The sequence below is a fragment of the Manis javanica genome, chromosome X (genome assembly GCF_040802235.1).
Source record: "Manis javanica isolate MJ-LG chromosome X, MJ_LKY, whole genome shotgun sequence".
NCBI classification, from domain to species: domain Eukaryota; kingdom Metazoa; phylum Chordata; class Mammalia; order Pholidota; family Manidae; genus Manis; species Manis javanica.
In genome coordinates, this window is record NC_133174.1 from 85,206,472 (window position 1) to 85,225,840 (window position 19,369).

Sequence of the window (19,369 nt, forward strand, 5' to 3'; positions counted from 1 at the left end):
ACATATGAGTGAAATTATTTGCTACTTCTCTTTCTCTGCCTGGCTTATTTCACTGAGCATAATACCCTCTAGCTCCATCCATGTTGTTGAAAATGGTAGGATTTGTTTTCTTCTTATGGCTGAATAATATTCCATTGTGTATATGTACCACATCTTCTTTATCCATTCATCCACTGATGGACACTTAGGTTGCTTCCATTTCTTGGCTATTATAAATAGTGGTATGATAAACATAGGGGTACATCTGTCTTTTCCAAACTGGGCTGCTGCATTCTTAGGGTAAATTCTTAGAAGTGGAATTCCTGGGTCAAATGGTATTTCTATTTTGAGCTTTTTGAGGAACCTCCATACTACTTTCTACAATGGTTGAACTAATTTACATTCCCACCAGCAGCGTAGGAGGGTTCCCCTTTCTCTGCAACCTCGTCAGCATTTGTTGTTGTTTGTCTTTTGGATGGTGGCAGTCTTTTCTGGTGTAAGGTGATATCTCATTGTGGTTTTAATTTGCATTTGTCTGATGACTAGTGATGTGGAGCATCTTTTCATGTGTCTGTTGGCCATCTGAATTTCTTCTTTGGAGAACTGTCTGTTCAGTGCCTTTGCCTATTTTTTAATTGGATAACTTTCTTTTTGTTTGTTGAGGTGTATGAGCTCTTTATATATTTTGTATGTCAACCCTTTATCAGATAAGTCATTTATGAATATATTTTTCCATACTGTAGATGCCTTTTGTTCTACTGATTGTGTCCTTTGCTGTACAGAAGCTTTTTAGCTTGATATACTCCACCTTGTTCATTTTTGCTTTTGTTTTCCTTGCCTGAGGAGATATGTTCATGAAGAAGTCACTCATGTTAATGTTCAAGAGATTTTTGCCCATGTTTTTTTCTAAGAGTTTTATGGTTTCATGATTTACATTCAGGTCTTTGATCCATTTCAAACTTACTTTTGTGTATGGGGTTAGACAATGATTCACTTTCATTCTCTTAGATGTAACTGTCCAGTTTTGCCAACACCAGCTGTTGAAGAGGATGACTTTTCCCCATTGTATGTCCATGGCTCCTTTATCATATATTAATTGACCATATGTGTTTGGGTTAATATCTGGACTTTCTATACTGTTCCACTGGTTTGTGGCTCTGTTCTTGTGCCAGTACCAGATTGTCTTGATTACTGTGGCTTTGTAGTGGAGCTTGAAGTTGGGGAGCGGGATTCCCCCCACTTAATTCTTCCCTCTCAGGATTTCTTTGGCTTTTTGGGGTCTTTGGTTGTTCCATATAAATTTTTGAACTATTTGTTCCAGTTCATTGAAGAATGCTGTTGGTAATTTGATAGGGATTGCATTCAATCTGTAGATTGCTTTGGGGAGAATGGCCATTTTGACAATATTAATTCTTTCTAGCCAAAAGCATGGGATGACTTTCCTTTTGTTAGTATCCTCTTCAATTTCTCTAAAGAGTGTATTGTAGTTTTCAGGGTATAGGTCTTTCACTTCCTTGGTTAGGTTTATTCCTAGGTATTTTATTCTTTTTGATGCAAATGTGAATGGAATTGTTTTCCTGATTTCTCTTTCTGTTACTTCATTGTTAGTGTATAGGAAAGTCACAGATTTCTGTGTATTAATTTTGTATCCTGCAACTTTGCTGAATTCCGATATTAGTTCTAGTAGGTTTGGAGTGGAATCTTTAGGGTTTTTTATGTACAATATCATTTCATCTGCAAATAGTGGCAGTTTGACTTCTTCTTTACCAATCTGGATTCCTTGTATTACTTTGTTTTGTCTGATTGCCATGACTAGAACCTCCAGTACTATGTTCAATAACAGTGGGGAGAATGGGCATCCCTCTCTTGTTCCCAATCTGAGAGGAAAAGCTTTCAGCTTCTCACTGTTAAGTATGATATTGGCTGTGGGTTAATCATATATGGCCTTTATTATGTTGAGGTACTTGCCCTCTATACTAATTTTGTTGAGGGTTTTTATCATGAACGGACATTGAATTTTGTCGAATGCTTTTTCAGTGTCTATGGAGTTTATCATGTGATTTTTATCCTTCTTTTTGGTTATGTGGTGGATGATGTGAATGGATTTTCGAATGTTGTACCATCCTTGCATCCTTGAGATGAATTCCACTTGGTCATGGTGTTTGTTCCTCTTAATGTATTTTTGTATTCGGTTTGTTAATATTTTGTTGAGTATTTTTACATCTATGTTCATCAGGGATATTAGTCTGTAAAATTTTCTTTTCTGGTGGGGTCTTTGCCTGGTTTTGATGTTAGGGTGATGCTGGCTTCATAGAATGAGTTTGGGAGTATTCCTTCCTCTTCTATTTTTTGGAAAACCTTAAGGAGAATGGATATTATGTCTTTTCTGTATGTATGACAAAATTCTGTGGTAAATCCGCCTGGCTCTGGGGTTTTGCTCTTGTGTAGTTTTTTAATTACCACTTCAATTTCTTTGTTGGTAATTAGTCTGTTTAGATTTTCTGTTTCTTCCTTGGTCAGACTTAGAAAGTTTTGTTTTTCTAGGAAGTTGTCCATTTCTTCTAGGTTTTCCAGCTTATTATCATATAGTTTTTCATAGTATTCTCTAATAATTCTTTGTATTTTTGTAGGGTCCATCTTTATTTTTCCTTTCTTATTTCTGATTCTTTTGATGTGTGTTGATGCTCATTTTCTCTTAATAAGTCTGGCTAGGGGCTTATCTATTTTGTTTAATTTCTCAAATTACCAGCTCTTGGTTTCATTGATTTTTTCTATTGTTTTATTCTTCCCAGTTTTATTTATTTCTTCTCTGATCTTTATTATGTCCCTCCATCTGCTGATTTTAGGCCTCATTTGTTCTTCTTTTTCCAATTTCGATAATTGTGACTTTATTCATTTGGGATTGTTCTTCCTTCTTTAAATATGCCTGGATTGCTATATACTTTCCTCTTAAAATTACTTTCGCTGTGTCCCACAGAAGTTGGGGCTTTGCGTTGTTGTTGTCATTTGTTTCCATATATTGCTTGATCTCTATTTTAATTTGGTTCTTAATCCATTGGTTATTTAGGAGCATGTTGTTAAGCCTCCATGTGTTTGTGGGCCTTTTTGCTTTTTTTGTACAATTTATTTCTAGTTTCATACTTTCGTGGTTGGAGAAGTTGATTGGTAGAATTTCAATCTTTTTTATTTTACTGAGGCTCTTTTTGTGGCCTAGTATGTGGTCTATTCTAGAAAGTGTTTCATGTGCACTTGAGAAGAATGTGTATCCTGCTGCTTTTGGGGGTAGAGTTCTATAGATGTCTATTAGGTCCATCTGTTGTAGTGTGTTGTTCAGTGCCTCTGTGTCCTTACTTATTTTCTGTCTGGTGGATCTGTCCTTTGGAGTGAATGGTGTGTTGAAGTCTCCTAAAATGAATGCACTGCATTCTAATTCCTTCTTTAATAATGTTAGTATTTCATTCACATATGTTGGTGCACCTGTATTGGGTGCATATATATTTATAATGGTTATATCCTCTTGTTGGACTGACCCATTTATCATTATGCAATGTCCTTCTTTATCTCTTGTTACATTCTTTGTTTTGAAGTCTATTTTGTCTGATACTAGTACTGCGACACCTGCTTTTTTCTCCCTGTTGTTTGCATGAAATATCTTTTCTATCCCTTGACTTTTAGTCTGTGCATGTCTTTGAGTTTAAGGTGAATCTCTTGTAAGCAGCATATAGATAGGTATTGTTTTTTTATCCATTCTATTACTCTGTGTCTTTTGATTGGTGCATTCAGTCCATTTACATTTAGGGTGATTATTGAAATATATGTACTTATTGCCATTGCAGGCTTTAGATTCATGGTTACCAAAGGTTTAAGGATAGCTTCTTTGCTATTGAATTGTCTAACTTAACTCGCTTATTGAGCTGTTATAAACACTGTCTGGTAATTCTTTATTTCTCTCCCTTCTTATTACTCCTCCTCCATTCTTTATACGTTGGGTGTTTTATTCTGTGCTCTTTTATGTTTCCTTTAACAGCTTTTGTGGGTAGTTGATTTTATTCTTTGCCTTTCATTAGTATTTGGTTGGCCTGCTTTCTTTGCTGAGATTTTATTTTCTCTGGTGACTTCTATTTTGCCTTAGGAGTGCTTCCATCTAGTGCAGTCCCTCTAAGATACCCTGTAGAGGTGGTTTGTGGGAGGCAAATTCCCTTAACTTTTGTTTTTCTGGGAATTGTTTAATCCCTCCTTCTATTTAAATGATAATCATGCTTGATACTGTATCCTTGGTTCAAGGCTCTTCTGTTTCACTGCATTAAGTATATCATGCCATTCTCTTCTGGCCTGTACATTTTCTGTTGAGAGGTCTGATGATAGCCTGATGGGTTTTCCTTTGTATGTGACCTTTTTTCTCTCTCTGGCTGCCTTTAATGCTCTGTCCTTGTCCTTGATCTTTGCCATTTTAATTATTATGTGTCTTGGTGTTGTCCTCCTTGGGTCCCTTGTGTTGGGAGTTCTGTGTGATTCCATGGTCTGAGAGACTATTTCTTCCCCCAGTTTGGGGAACTTTTCAGCAATTATTTCTTCAAGGACACTTTCTATCCCTTTTTCTCTCTTTTCTTCTTCTGGTACCCCTATAATGTGAATATTGTTCCATTTGGATTGGTCACACAGTTCTCTTAATATTCTTTCATTCCTGGAGATCCTTTTATCTCTGTCTGCCTCAGCTTCTCTGTGTTCCTGTTCTCTGATTTCTATTCCATTAATGGTCACTTGCACCTCGTCCATTCCACTTTTAAGTCCTTCCAGAGATTGATTTATTTCTTTATTCTCCCTCCCAATTTTATCTGTTAGCTCTTGCATTTTTCTCTGCAGCTCCATCAGCATGGTTATGACCTTTACTTTGAATTCTTTTTCAGGAAGATTGATTAAATCTATCTCTCCAGGCTCCTCCTTGGGATTTCTCTGTGTTATTTTTTTTTATTTTGGTATCATTAATCTACAATTACAGAAAGAACATTATGTTTACTAGGTTCCCCTCTTCACCAAGTTCCCCCCACATACCCCTTCAGAGTCACTGTCCATCTGTGTAGTAAGATGCTGTAAAATCACTACTTGTCTTCTCTGTGTTGCGCAGCCCTCCCCGTGGCCCCCATGCACTATACATGCTAATCATAATGCCCTCTTTCTTTTTTCCAGCTCCCTTATCCCTCCCTTCCCACCCATCATCACCAGTCCCTTTCCCTTTGGTAACTATTAGTGCATTCTTGGGTTCTGTGATTCTGCTGCTGTTTTGTTCCTTCAGTTTTCCTTTGCTCTTATACTCCACATCTGAGTGAAATCATTTGGTACTTGTCCTTCTCCACTTGTCTTATTTCACTGAGCATAATACCCTCTAGCTCTATCCATGTTGTTGCGAATGATAGGATCTGTTTATTTCTTATGGCTGCGTAATATTCCATTGTGTATATGTACCACATCTTCTTTATTCATCTACTGATGGACATTTAGGTTGCTTCCATATCTTGGCTATTGTAAACAGTGCAGCGATAAACATAGGGGTGCATCTGTCTTTTTTCAAACTGGAGTGCTGCATTCTTGGGGTAAATTCCTAGAAGTGGAATTACTGGGTCAAATGGTATTTCTATTTTGAGCATTCTGAGGAAGCTCCATACTGCTTTCCACAATGGTTGAACTAGTTTACATTCCCACCAGCAGTATAGGAGGGCTTCCCTTTCTCCACAACCTCGCCAACATTTGTTGTTTGTCTTTTCGATGATGGCGATCCTTACTGGTGTGAGGTGATATCTCATTGCGGTTTTAATTTGCATTTCTCTGATGACAAGCGATGTGGAGCATCTTTTCATGTGCCTGTTGGCCATCTGGATTTCTTCTTTAGAGAATTGTCTATTCAGCTCCTCTTCCCATTTTTTAATTGGATTATTTGCTTTTTGTTTGTTGAGGCATTTGAGCTCTTTATATATTTTGGATGTCAATCTTTTATCAGATCTGTCATTTATGAATATGTTCTCCCATACTGTAGGATACCTTTTTGTTCTATTGATGGTGTCCTTTGCTTTACAGAAGCTTTTTAGCTTGATATAGTCCCACTTGTTCATTTTTGCCTTTGTTTCTCTTACCCGGGGAGATATGTTCATGAAGAAGTCACTCATGTTTATGTCCATGAGGTTTTTGCCTATGTTTGTCTGTGTTATTTTTGTCTGAATCAAATTGTCTGCCTTTTCATGGCAATAGATGTAGTCATGGGCATTTGGTGCATGTGTCAGCTAGGAGAACAAAGTACCTTCTTGCTTGGTGATTTCCTTCCTTTCCTGCAAGAACGGCGACCCGTAGCGGCTTGTCCTGGGCAGCTGCATGCTGATGTGGCCTCTGAGTATGATCCGTGCAGCTGCGGAGGAGGCTCTGTGTGGCTACTCTGGTCGTGGTTTCTTGGGCTGCTCCCCTGCTGTGGCAGGGCCATGCCGCAGGTAGAATGAAGTGGGAGGCTGCTTATCACCATGAGGGGCTTCAGAGCCATGCTGTCGCTCAGGGGGTTAGGGCACCCAGAGTTCCCTGGGATTCCCAGCTGCTGAGCTGAGTGTGCTTGGATGCTTCCATCCAGCTGTGAGGCCCATGTCCCTTTAAGAGTTTCAAAAGGCACTCACTTTTCTTTTATACCAGGGCGCCAGCTGCGGGGACCCGCTCAGTTTTTACTGTTCCATTTCCCTAATATCCAGCACACCGTGCACTGTGTCTGCGCTCCCAGTGCGGATGACTAGAGCTGGGTATTTAATAGTCCAGGGCTCCCTCTTCCTCCCCACTCTGACTCCTCTTCTCCTGCTGGGGAGCTGGGGTGGAGGGGGGGTGCTTGGGTCCCACCAGGCCATAGCTTGTATCTTATCCCCTTTGTGAGGTACTGAGTTATTACAGATGTAGATGTAGCCTGGCTCTTGTGCTGTATCTTCTGGTCTGTCTTTTAGGAATCATTGTATTTGTTGCATTTTCAGAAATATATATGGTTTTGGGAGGAGATTTCTGCTGCCCTACTCACGCCGCCATCTTGGCTCCAACCTACTCTAGTCATTTTTAAGTATCTCATATAAACACACTTGAAAAAATGTCAGAAACAAATTAAAATCATGATATTTTGCACTTTGCAACATGTCATTTTAAAATAATTTAAGCATACATGGCCAGCATTTTTAAGGAGACATTTTCAGTGGATGATACAGAGGGTTATTAGTTGAAATTATATCCAAGATCTGGTTCTAAAATTGCCAAAGCACATAAAACTCAAAGTTTAGAATGTTCTCTTTCACTAGCAATATCTGGCTTGTAATAGTGTCTCTATTTTCTTCATTTATGACAATAGTGAAGAATGTTAAATCTAATTAGCCTTTTCAGACACAAGAAATGGGTTGTAATTGATAATCTCTTTTGAGGGAATGTGGAAGTACTATTTCAAGCTTCCCCTTTCTCCTATATACCCTATACCTAGGGTTGAAAATCAGCTGCTATGTGTCAGAATGACAGCAAATTATATTAAAATTCTATTAAAATGAATTTTTAAAAAATAAAACAAAATTTCATTCACAAAAATAATAATGTTTCCTTTGACAAAATTAGACTTTTGATTTTATTTTTAGTATAATTTTTCTTACAATATTCTCTGATAACCTAGTATGTTTCACCTTTTACCTTCATTTCACTTTCAGACAAAAAAGATAAGAAGGAATATATTCTTTCAGAAGTGTTTGATGGTGCATCAATTTTCCCAAGGAGCTCTCCTAATCCTATGAAGTGGAAACACATTTTTTGCAGGAACTATTGTATCATATCTTTGTAGAGTTCTCTCTGAGTCAGCCAGAACCTCATTTGTCCTCATATGTCAATAGTTTCACAATAAGATTCTGTTTTTTCCCAACATAACTTTCATGATTTTTGTATCTTTTGAAAGATTTTTCAACTTCACTGTGCAGCCAATTTGCATTATATTTTCATTATGTTATCAGATGTTTTCAATGTCCTACACTTAGAAAGAGACTTGTTAATGAAGCACTTAACTATTATATCAAAATGTTGTTAACCAAGACTATCTTATATATGGAAGCCTATATAAGGTAAAATCCATTTAGATAGTCTCCAAGTTGGTTTTTTAACTGAAATACCAAAAATATATCATAAAATCACTTTTAGTGTCAAAGGATAAAATTTGAAATTTCAGTACATTTAATTTTATTCAATGACTAAAATTTTAATTTGTAACAAAAGTTTATTCAATGCTTACAAACAATAGAATTATAGGTATAAGAGGTTTTTCTAGGCAAAAGACACTGAAGATCTAATATCTAAACAAAGAATGGATATCTCCCTTAAGAAAAAATTCGGTTTTCAAAATGTGGTTAAAATTCTATTTCTAAGAACAAAACTGCATATGTTTATGTTTTCAGTCCATCTGTTTTTTAATAAAATATATCACAAATGTATTCTTACAAGTTACATATATCTATGCAGTCATTAAATAATAGCTTTATGAGAATGCATACAAATACCTGTTTCACAAATGAAAAAAATGGAGAAAGCAGTAAAAGGAATTTGTTGACAATTGGCATTTTGTGTAAGCCCAGCTCAAATGGTTTAATCCTGCAGTTGAGAAAAACTCACAGACAGCCACAGGGCAGACAGTACCAGAGAAAAAGGCAAATGCTTTACAGCTAAATCAAGTATCTCAGGCAAATCATAGCAATACTAGCAAAATCAGATTAGCAATTACTGTTCAATGTGGAAAGCTGCTAACGGAGCAAAATTTAGAGCTCTTATTTATTACATTAAGTCTTTGTGCCTCATCAAGCTTATTTCAGCTCTAAATTTCCATAAATAAGATTGATTGTTATTTTTCAAGTTAAAAAAAAATCCATTCTCCTTCCTTTAAGTTTTTAGCTTTAGCTATTGAAGGGATCTGGGCATTACTCACACGAGCTTTAAGAGGGAGTTTAGTTTGGTTATCATGTTTTAGAATGGAGTAAACAGAGGTTAATCACAATCTAAAGTCACAGATCTATGCAGGCAATTATTTTGAAACAGTTCTGTCCTCCTCATAACCCTAGTGAAATAGTTAATTGTATGTGTCAACATGACTGGGCCACAGGGTGCCCAGATATTTGGTCAAGCATTATTCTGGGTGTTTCTGAGAGGGTATTTAGGATGAGAGTAACATATAAATTGTGGAAATTTGAGTAAAGCATAGTGTCCTCCATAATATAGGTGGGGCTCATCCAAATATTTGAAGGCCTTATTCAAACAAAAAGACCAGTTTTCACAGAGCAGGAAAGAATTCTTCAGGAAACTGATTTCAGACTTCATCTGCAACATTGGCTGTTTCTGGATCTACAGGAGATTGCCTTCAGACTGGAACTGGAACATTGCTCTCCTAGGTCTCTGACCTGCCAGCTTTCAGTACATTTGGGTCTGTAGCCTGTTGACACACCCTTTAGATTTTGGACTTGCCAGCTTCCATAATCATGCGAGCCAATTTCCTGATGAACACACATGTCTCTGCCAAGTAGAATAGAAAGGAACACAGATGAGGCAGTCATGGAGTGTTGATTCCTGCATGGGAACTAGCTCAGTGACCAGATGACACTAAGAGCCCACCCAAGTCAGAACTATTTTTTTTCTCTCTTGATTTTGACAATTCTATTTTTGAATCATAGTTATCTGAGTCCACTAAGCTTGATAATTACTGTCCCTTGCAATGTCTCTTCTCATACTTTCAACAATTGTAAATGGCTCTGTTTCTGTCTTCAAGTATCTAAAGTGTAGCTAGTTGTTTTATTACTTGGGTTTGTAAGACATGCTATTCATCTTTATAATATCAGTGTTTCTTCTCTTTCTCCTTTCTACTCTTCTGATGCTTTCTGTCATGTACCTCTGTTAAACTTTTCCTACGAGTTCTGTGCATTAAGAAGTGCTATGCTATGATCTATTGCTCCTTTAGCTGTATCCTTTTGTCATGAAGTTTAAAATTCTTATTCTCATTTCGTACTTATCTCTGTAGACCTTGAAAACCCCAGTGGGTGGATCAGATAGGCTTCTAGCAGGAAAACAAAGTAAAAATGCCACAGAAAACAAACCCTCCCTCTCCAATTTTTCTTGTGGCTTCACTTTAAAATACCCAGCTTAAAATTCTCAATAGTATTGCTGTGTCAGTACTTTCTCCTTCACTTCTTTGTCACTTTGTGTGGGCTACTTCTGCATAATATCAGGTCAAAAATTAGGGTATACCATTATTTTTTTCACACTGGTAAATTTTTACCCTTCCCTGGGCCTCAGTTTCTCCATCTGCAAAGTAGGAGGGTTGGCCTAAATGTTCTCTAAAGAACCTTTCAAGTCTGACATTCTTTGAATATGATTTTCACTATTCAGATATGCACACACAAGCATATATATATATTATTCAGAAAATTAATTTTGTATTAGATGTTACAGGTTTTCATCCAAATGATTGTCATTGTTTAGATTTATCCAGATTTCATGAAGGTAGATGCCTGATTGTATGTTAAAAGTAAACACCACAAAGGAGAGAGCAGAACTGAAAAACTGTAAAATAAAATGTCCTAGCTCTCAGTTTAAAATTGTTTGCACATCCCTGAGTTGATAAATTTGAGAAATCTCTATATGACTAAATATGAACAGTTGCCATATTTCACAGGAGCAAAATGATCTATTTTCCTCCATAATGTTTAAAGGAGGACATTTTCTAAGTATAATCTGAAATGCCAACTATGGTTCTAATATGCTACAGGTCATAAGAATTTAACTTAATATATGGAATGATTTTGCACATGTCACAGTCACAATGATTTTTACACTCAGAAAACATTTATTTCCTATAGGCGTTCTACCCATGCTTGCACATATTCATGATAAACATATATTACTCAAAGAAGCATGACTGATTTTGTGTTTAAGCTCATATATTTCATATGGACTAGGAATACTATAAAGCTTACTTTAAATAATTTTTAATTTTTGATACATTTTGAAGACATATGAAAACAACATACTTTATGTTCATAACTCAGTCCAATCATAAACATCAGTTGCAGCAACTTTCCTGTATTTTCTTCTTTAAATCCTCAGATGAAGAGCATAGCATCTGACACAAAATCTTCTGGCAGTTTGCTCCAACCAATAAAGATTAATGATAAACTATGAAAATGCATTTTATGGCAGTGAATAAGTGAAGCTTTGAAAAAAACTAGAATAATTTTCTCCCCCAAATTACTCTTTTGTACTGTGACCTTGAAATTCTAATCATTAAGGATTCTTCCCACAGAAACACTACATTTTGAAGGCACACAGCTTAACTGTGGGCTAAACATATCTATCTTGTTAATGGAATCTTTTATTATATAAATCAAGGGATGGTGCAAATTCTATGAGAATCAAAAATCTACCCACTAGGTTTTTAAACAAACATCTTAAATACAAAAGTCCTACTGTTGCAACAACATGGATGAAGCTAGAGGGTATTATGCTCAGTGAAATAAGCCAGGTGGAGAAAGACAAGTACCAAATGATTTTACTCATATGTGGAATATAAGAACAAAGGAAAAACTGAAGGAACGAAACAGCAGCAGAATCACAGAACCCAAGAATGGACTAACAGTTACCAAAGTGAAAGGGACTGGGGAGGATGGGTGGGAAGGGAGGCATAAGGGGGGGGAGAAAAAAGGGGGCATTATGATTAGCATATATAATGTAGGGGGGGCACGGGGAGGACTGTGCAACACAGAGAAGACAAGTAGTGATTTTCCAGCATCTCATTACGCTGATGGACAGTGACTAATGGGGTATGTGGGGGGGACTTAGTGAAGGGAGGATTCTAGTAAACATAATGTTCCTCATGTAATTGTAGATTAACGATACCAAAAAAAAAAGTCCTACTGTATTTATAAGATCTCAGAATAAAATAGCATGTGTGCCCTGGCTAAGTTGAGAAGAGAAACTGAAGAGAAACTATTTTTTACTGCATGCAAAATCATGGCCAAATTATAAAATTGCATTTCAGTACCTATGATTATATATTCATATACCCATCTACCCTACTGGTAAGCCTTTGGGTAAAATTTTAGGGATATACAATTCCAGATTTTTTCCAGGTTTCAGTATTTTCAAGACTTCCAAAGCATTTTTACATTTCATCAAAGCATTTTGGCAATTCCCTTCATAAAGTGAGAGATTAAAGAATTTTTAGCATACTTCCTTTGTTGAAATATGTGGTTAGATATGAAAGTTCTTTTGACTTTGCCTCAGAATCATGTTTCTGAGATAGAGGTCATTTTGTTGCTTTTGTTTGTTTGTTTGTTTGTTTGTTTTTATGTCTTTTTGGTTTGTCCTTGCCAGGAAACAATGTTTTTGTTTAGCGAGTGTCTAGATCTGCTTTGAACTAATAGAGGCATTTCAAGAGGTCTACAGATTGGTGAGTGCCTTATCTTACCAATCTTTACCATGCCTGAACTGCTGGAGGATGATTATCATCTAGGTGAAAGTGAGTGGAGAAGTTGAGCAGAAAAAGCGTATCAATCAAAATCACTAGATGGTCTCCTCCACAGAGTGGTCAGTCACCTGCTGGATCAATATGGTGCCTCTGATGGGAAATATGAAACTGATAAGAACAATTATAACCTGTTGATCAATTCTGTCTATTTAGATCAGTTGTTCTCAGTGGCAAAGGGAGTAATTTTGTCCCCCAGGGGACATTTGGTAGTGTCTGGAGACATATTTGGTTGTATGATTGGGAAGGGTACACTATTGGTATCTAGTAGGTAGTGCCCAGCAATGCTGGTAAACATCCTACAGCACACAGGACAGATCCCAATGAAGAATTATCCTCTCCAAAGTGTCAGTAGTGCTGAGGTTGAGAACCCTGTCTTAAAGAAATGCTTACATTATCTATTTAAAATGATTTGGAGTCCACTGTGTGAAAACATTGCATTTTTCCTTAAAGTTTACCGAGAATATACTAAAGACCTGGAAATATACTAAGTGATTAACAAAAATCAATTAATTTAATCCTCACATTAATACTGGGAGGAGACCCAGCTTGAATAGTTATATCATTTGCCATGTATTGTACATTTCGTAGTCAGTCTGGTTGAATTAAGGGTTTGTGATCTTAGTGAACTGTTCAAAATTCAAAGTATGGTAGATGTACTTCTTGTGGCACATAGCTGCTTTGAAAATAGGGTGAAGGCTATTGAACCTCTGTCCAGCAGATGAACACTTGTTCAGATACATAAAACGTTGTACACCATCTCAGGAAGTTTCATGACATGCTCACCCTCTCAACATGCATCTATGGATCACTGGGTAAGAACTGGTCTAGTGGGAGTGCAAGACAAGCAAACACATCATTTCAAATAGTTAAGTGTTTTGAATCCCAGCATTATGCCTGACATAGAGTAGACATTCAATAAATACTGGGTGAATCAGAAAATGTCCAGGGTGAGAAGTGTAGAGAGAAGAATGAACTTAACTACTATTCCCTAAGGAACGAAGAGCAACTTAGATAGTCTTTGCTTTGTAGGAACTAATACAAATAGACACCATTCATAATTTTAACTGGGCATACTCCAAGAGTTCAACTGTGAGGAAAATCTCTGTAAGGATGAACTGTCTCTTATGACATTATACTTTATCTTATTTCCTAGTGATTTTAATGTTGTTTTATTCTTATATTAAACTATACACTCCTGTACCCAGGGACTCTCCTGTTCATCCTCATTTTTTTATATTGTGCTACATTTTAGAATAGTTTCTTGCACACAGTAGGCACTAATCAATATTTGTTGAATTATTTAAGAACTAGTAAAACATTAAATGATGTGGCTTGCATACCCTTTTTAAAAAAGTACTAGAACTTTATTTAAAAATGCCATGGAAAAAAACATAGATTCAATAAGAGAAGGGGAGAGAAATAAAAGAGAAAGAAGAGATACAAGAGAGGGAGGGGAGAAGGGAAGGAGGAAAAGAGGGAAGCAGAAGGAGAAGGAAAGAGAGAGGGAGAAGTAGGGATGGATGATGCGAGAATAGAAGTGAGAAAAGAGATGAGAGTTTGAACCCCAGCTCTGTGGAAGCTTGGACAAGTTACTTAGTATTTTTGTTTTTCAGTTTCCTTGTTTTATGATGCAGGTGATAATATCAGTACTTCACAAGACTGTGGAATGTTTTAAATACATTAATTAATACTTGTTAAGTGCTCAGAACAGTGCCTGACCTATAGGAAGTACTTGTCATTATTACTATGATCCAGTTCTTAACCTGTTGTACTCATTCCTGACCTATAGAAAGTACTTGTCATTATTACTATGATCTAGTTATTATCCTGTTGTACTCATTTAAATGCTGTAGGTACAAGCAAAGTCCAAGACCCGCAGTCCACACACAAAGAGCTTATGATATAGCTTTCCAGGAACTGGAACAAAACTAATCCTTTCTCCCTAGTCCTTCTCTTAATTATTCTAAGCAAGGGATATGATTTTAATTATAATGAATAAGTATCCTGGATTTCCTGTGGTAGTTGTACTTTTTGCATGTTATCCTACCATTGTGATTAACTGAATCTCTTTTCACTCTCAGAAATGTTCCATTTTGGACAATACATTTGGCAATAATTCCATTTAACATGTATATTGAAAACCATTGTAAGTCTGAAAACTTAAGATACTATTAGTGTACTCCAAAAACTCAGGGAACTAATACCAACTAACACATGGCAATAAAGCTGCTCTGTTTTCTTGGATGTTTAGAAAAGGTTGATATACCTTTCAGCTACTCAGGATGTTCCTTTAATGTAATCTACAGAACAAAAGTGATAGTCATAGGCCTTTTCAGTGCTTTTAAGGACTGTACCTAACAGAAATCCAACAGGTCATTGAAAAATGTACAGCATCTATGAAACATTAGTCATTTTCCCCAATATAGTATATTTATTCCCCTACACACACACATTGAATAAAAGGAATTTAAGTCCATTTGCTACTTTATCATCACAAGATAAAAATTAATCACTCAACATGTGTGGGGATATTGTTAAAAAGGCTACCCTTTGGTGTTAGCATTCTTCCCTGAAATAAGCAGCTGCAATCTTTTCCTTGCAGAATTTATTTCCAATCCTTTTAATCATTTTTGTTGTTTCCTTTGAGCATCTTCCTACATCTTGCTTAAGTTGTACAACTCTGAAATAGACTCCACATGATAATAATGTTCTGAGAAAAGCTAAAGGTAGAGTCAGGATAAACTTGTGATACAGAAGGGAAGAAAATGTTGCTAGCATGTTATAAGGTTGTCACTATTTGGTCACAGTGGGGAGGTGGAATAAAAGATACATATAAACTTGTATTTATTATTTCAAGGAATATAAAACTTCAAGATGTTTCAGTTAATGTTTCAAAAATTATAATTACAATTACTTAAAAAGCAGTCACCATTTTTAGGTGAACAGACTCTAAGGTGGCTCTATGACTCCTGCCTCTTGGTGTTCACACCTTTGTGTAATCCTCTCTCCTGAGTGTGGTCAGTATCTATAACTTGATTACAACCTTTAGAATATAACAAAAGGGATGACATGCCACTTTGTGGTTATTTAAGTTCAAAAGATTCTGTTTTGCTAGCGGACTTACTCTACAGAGTTTTTTCCCTTCCTAGCTTTGGGAAAATAACCATTTCAGGAGGCTTACATGGAATAAACTCTAAGATCTGAGAGTGGCTCTAAGACAATACCCAGGAATAAGCTTCTATAGATGGAAGAAAATGAAATATGCCAACAATATGAATGATCTTGGAAACATATTCTCCCCTGGTTTAGGCTCCAGATGAGAATGCAGCCCTGGACACCTTGATTTTTAGTCTTATGAGACCCTAAGCAGAGGCACAGCTTGGTCCTACCCAGACTCCATGCTACAGAAACTGTGAGGAAATATGTGTGTTATTTTAAGCCACTGAATATGTGATTTTTTTTTTAAACTAAGCAATAGGTAGTAGGGAATGGCATTGTGTGGGTCCTAGTTATTGATCAAATTGTTAATGCCCACTGATAGCAAATTTCTAGATTATTGCTGTGTTAACACTTGTGTTTGATTTTTCATCTCACTCTATCTATTGGAAGTCTAAGCACACCTGTAATATGTTAAATCAAGAAGAGAAATGTTAGGGCTTGGCAAAATGTCGGGAGATCAGCCATGACACAACTTTTTGTCAGTTTGGCTCACATAGTCATGAGGTGCCACAGAAAATTCTTAATGAGATCATTAAATATTCTAGATATGCTTATAGCCATTGCCTGTAGATATTGCCTATATCCCTGGTTGATACATTCCACATGGATTTCAGTTCAAATTGAGATCTTCTCCTTTTATTATTCTTTGTCTAGGTTCTAACTAGTCTGCTTCTTTATTCTTGAAGAGTACTGTACTGATTGGCTTTTGCCTTGCCCAAGTGTGGATGCTGATTAAGATGCTGTCTCCTCAACTATGCTTTTCCTAACTACCCTGAATACAAGCATTCAGACATTCTTAAAGATAATATCAATTTAGGGAAGTAAGAATGTTTCCAAAGTAGTAGTTTTTCTTCTAGAATTTCAGACTGTCCTATATTTTGTTTTTGAGCTGTAATTCATACACATAAAATTCACTCTTCTAAGGTGTACAATTCAGTGGTGTTTTGTGCATTCACAAAGTTATGTAAACATTACCACTATCTAATTCTCAACACCAAACTCAACACCAAAAAAACAAATAATATGGTTAAAAAATGGGTAGAGGACCTAAATAGACATTTTTAGGATATACAGATTGCCAATAGACACATGAAGAGATGCTCAAATCACTAACCACCAGGGAAATATGAATCAAAACTATAATGAGATACCACTTCACACTATTCGGAGTGGCTACTATCAACAAGACAGGAAATAAAACATGTTGGTGAGGATGTGGAGAAAAGGGAACCCTTATACACTGCCTGTAGGATTGTAAATTAGTGCAACCACTATAGAAAGCAGTGTGGAGGTTTCTCAGAAAACTAAACATAGAAATACCATACTACCCAGCAATTCCATTTCTGGGAGTTTACCAGAAGAAAATAAAATCACTAATTCAAAAAGATATTGTGGAGTAAATTGCAAAATTTCCAGAATCTCTTGCTGGGCCTTAGGCATTTACTTATCAATAGGTGTTTACTGCTGCAGCCTCCAGGGCAATGAGTGGAGAGAGGTTGACCATTCTCTCCTTTCCTCCATTCCTGGTGTGTAATTGGTCTGGCACTTGCATTTGCCAGGGACCTCCCCACCCCACCCGTGGGTTTCCTCCAGGAAGGGGCAGGAGGGAAGTAGAAAGTGTGCCATATGGGCAGAGCAAGAGCTCAACAAGAGAAGATGCATGGGGCCAGGCCTAGATAGTGAATTCGAACAAGTTATGAGTAATAAAAAACCTTTTTCCTAATCTACTCTTTCCCTTGACTTATTTTGGTTTTATTGGTTTCATAGGTGATTTATACTAGGGAACATCCTTTCCCTCAGAGCTACTGGTATATGCACCCCTATATTTATCACAGCAGTATTTAAAACAGCCAAGGTATGGAAACAAACTTTATGCCCATTGATAGTTGAATGAATAAAAAGGTGTGGTATATATGTATATAATTCAGCCATAGAAAAGAATAAACTTTTGCCATGTATGACAACATGGATGTATCTAGAGGGTATTATGCTAACTGAAATAAGTGAGACAGAGAACAAATAGCATATGATTTCACTTATATGTGAAATTTAAAAGCTAAACAAACAACAGAAATAGATTTATAGACACAGAGAACAGACTGGTGTTTGCTATGGGCAAAGGTGGTCAGGGGATAGGTGAAGGGGAAAAAATTAGTGAGAATGTTTGATATGTTGATATGGGTGATGGTTACATGAGTGTATGTATACACGTGTCAAAATTCATTGAGCTGTACACTAAGATTTGTGCATTTCACTGTATGTCCCTCAATAAAAAATAATAATATTGAAACATTTCTATATCTCAAAAAGAAACACCATACCTATTAGCAGTAGCCCTCTAATTCCCCTCCCCTTCCTTCAGCCCTGGCAACCACTAGTCTACTTTCTGTCTACGAATTTGCCTTTCCAAAATATTTCATATAAATGGTGTTAAACAACATTTAGCATATTCCTGAATGGCTTCTTTCATTCAGCATAATATTTCAAGATTCATCTGTATTGTAGCATGTATAATGGTCTCATTTGTTTTTATTGCCAAATAATATTCCATTGTAAGAATATACCAGATTTTGTTTATCCATCATCAATTGATGGATATTTGGATTGTTTCTACCTTTTGAATATTATGAAAAACGTTCTTTCAAACATTTGTGTATATATATTTTTTTCTGAAAAGCTGTTTGCAGTTCTTTTGATTATATACCCAGGAATGGAATTGATGGGCCATATGGTAATTCTATATTTAAGGAATCTTTCTGAGGAACTGTCTGATATATATCCGAGCTAAATGGAAGGTGCCTTGTGTTCATTCCACTTTTATTTAAGGATCCAGCACATTAAAACTTTTTCCTACACAGAAGCCCTAATTTAGTGAGAGCCACATAGCAGGATGACTCCCATCAACACCAACTTCTGAAGTCTATAGGATAGGAAAATAATACGTAGGCTTGTTTTTCTCCTGAAAGAATTATCACTGCTCAGAAATTTTGTTTTGGGTGATACCCATTTCTTTAACAATCTATTTACTATGACCATACAATGTATTGCATAAACTAATGCAAAATACTCTAAGAGTGAAAGTTTGAGCTATTAAAATGTTTTTAGGTTATAAACAAGTACCATCTTGAGAAAAAAGGAAGTATGGTAACCCCATTTCTAACAGAAATGAAAATTTGAAAACATTCTCTCATATCTGATATATAATTACCTGCTTAATTACCTAGAAAGCACTGTCAAAAAGAATAATGCTAAACTTTGTTACTGAATGTTTTGTGTTACAGAAATATCAGAATTTCCTTATGTCAACGGTCTTACAGTAAGCTCTCATCAGATCTTTAACCATTGTCATTTGTAAGTCTTTTGTCATCTATACTCACTGTTTATTACTCCTAAACTAGTAAAAAACTAGATTTCAGCAGAACAGATATTAATTACATAGGACTAAGTAAACTAAGGAAGATGATTTTGTGGCTTTTTGTTTCAAATGTTGTTGATAAAGTGTTTTAAGCTTTTTCTCTTAAGCTGACAACAGTTTAGTAAATGACTGCCTTTATAAGCAGAATTGAAACTTTATCTTTCTCTCCACCTGATCCCTCCAGAATTTAAAAACTCTCAGTGACT

General features: G+C 36.3%; 1 long non-coding RNA gene across 1 annotated transcript in view; it reads right to left on the reverse strand.

Annotated features, from left to right (window-relative positions):
• Window positions 1-8,258: 8,258 nt before the first annotated feature.
• Window positions 8,259-19,369, reverse strand: part of LOC118969456 (uncharacterized) — a 30,873-nt gene continuing 19,762 nt past the window's right edge. Inside the window, exon 5 of the long non-coding RNA XR_005057381.2 lies at window positions 8,259-9,522. This is a non-coding gene — a long non-coding RNA (uncharacterized lncRNA). The remainder of the gene's footprint in view (window positions 9,523-19,369) is intronic.